Genomic DNA, 1,986 nt, shown 5'->3' with positions numbered 1-1,986 from the left:
CAAACAACGAAATTTAGGAGGGGTGGCTCCCCTGGTGTTAGGAAAGGGGGAAAAAAAAAAACATTTTAGAAAAAGCATAAAAGCATAAAATCACAAGAAGGTAAGGAGCTGGTTTACATCAATAAAGGCTATGTACACAATCCACTGTACTATACTGCACAGATAGTCAACTAGGGTTGTCATATTGCACAAAAGTATTTTTTCACGTTATTTTAAAGTGTCACAGTTTGCAGGCTTGAAAATGTACATGTTTGTGCCTCAGCACTAGCTGCCATACAATCCGTCCGGACTGTCCTGGGCCCAGAACTTAGGCCTTTTCTGTGTTCAGGGCCTTGACGGCCCTGTGGTAGAAGCAGTCCTTCAGTCTGTTTGTCTTAGCGGCCGGGGTCCTGTACCTCCTGTTCGAGGGCAGCCTGACAAAGTGTACGTGCCCACGGTGGGTCGGGTCCCTGGAGATCTTGGAGGCCCTCCTGAGACAGCGTGTGTTGTACAGCTCCTCCAGAGAGGGGAGGGGGGCGCCGGTGATCTTCTGTGCTGTTCTCACGACTCTCTGTAGCGCGTTTCTCTCCGCTGTTGTGCAGCTGTGGAACCAGTTGCAGATGCCGTAGGTGAGGATGCTCTCCACTGCTCCGTGGTAGAAGGCCACCAGTATCTCCTGCTTGTTGTGTTCTTTCCTGAGGCATCTCAGGGTGTATAGCCGCTGTTGTGCCCTCTTGATGGTGCCTTTTGTGTTGTCCTTCCAGGCCAGGTCATCCCGCATGTGATGTCCCAGGAATCGGAGGGTTGAGACTCTCTCCACGCTCTCTCCGTCGATGAGCAGGGGCTGGATCTCGGACTTTTTCCTCCTGAAGTCTACGATGAATTCCTGGGTCTTTGACTTGTTTAGCAGCAGGTTGTTAACCTTGCACAGCTTGCTCAGTTGCTCTACCTCATCCCTGTACGCCGCCTCGTCCCCCCCCGAGATACATCCCACCACGGTGGTGTCGTCTGCAAACTTTACGATGTAGTTGCTGGGGTGGACGGGGGTGAAGTCGTGGGTGTAGAGGTTGTAGAGGATGGGGCTTAGCACGCAGCCCTGGGGGGACCCAGTGCTGAGGCTGAGGGCTGTGGAGGTGTGGGGGCCCACCCGCACCCTCTGGGGGCGGTCGGTCAGGAAGTCCTTAATCCACGCACATATAGAGTGTGATAGACCCAGGTCTAGTAGTTTGGTCACTAGCCTGTCTGGAAGGATGGTGTTGAAGGCAGAGCTGAAGTCCACGAAGAGTAGTCTCGCGTAGCTGTTTCCCCTCTCCAGGTGGGATAGAGTGGCGTGGAGAGTCGTCGCTATGGCGTCCTCTGTGGACCTGTGGGCTCTGTAGGCGAACTGGTATGGATCCAGGTTGGGCGGGAGGCGTGTGAGTATGTGGGCCCGGACTAGTTTCTCGAAGCACTTCATGATGATTGGTGTGAGTGCCACCGTGCGGTAGTCGTTTAGGCAGCTCACCGTGCTTTTCTTCGGGACTGGGATGATAGTTGAGGTTTTCAGGCAGGGTGGGACGGTGGCCTGGGATAGGGACTGGTTAAAGATGTTGGTGAAAACCCCGGCCAGCTGGTCGGCGCAGTCTCTCAGCACCCGTCCCAGGACGCCATCCGGCCCCGAGGCTTTCCTGGGGTCCACCGCCTTCAGTACGCGTCTCACCTCATGCTCTGTGAGGGTGAGGCTGCTGAGAGCTGGAGAGAGTGGTGTTTGTGTTGTGGTTACCTCCGTTCGCCCCTCGTCGAACCGGGCGTAGAAGGTGTTCAGCTTTCCCGCCAGCAGGGGGTCGTCCTCTGCGGCTGTGAGCCTGTTGGCTCTGAAGTTTGTCATCTGCTGAACCCCCTGCCACATCCGCCTGGAGTCGTTGCTCAGGAGGCATTCCTCAATCTTCTCTCTGTGCTCTGCCTTGGCCGCTTTGATGCCGCGCTTTAGGTTGGCTCTGGTGGAGCTGTACAGCGGTGTGCGCTTCC

Source organism: Nansenia antarctica, assembly GCF_963989245.1.
Source record: "Nansenia antarctica genome assembly, chromosome: 11".
Lineage (NCBI taxonomy): Eukaryota > Metazoa > Chordata > Actinopteri > Argentiniformes > Microstomatidae > Nansenia > Nansenia antarctica.
This window is presented reverse-complemented; position numbering follows the sequence as displayed.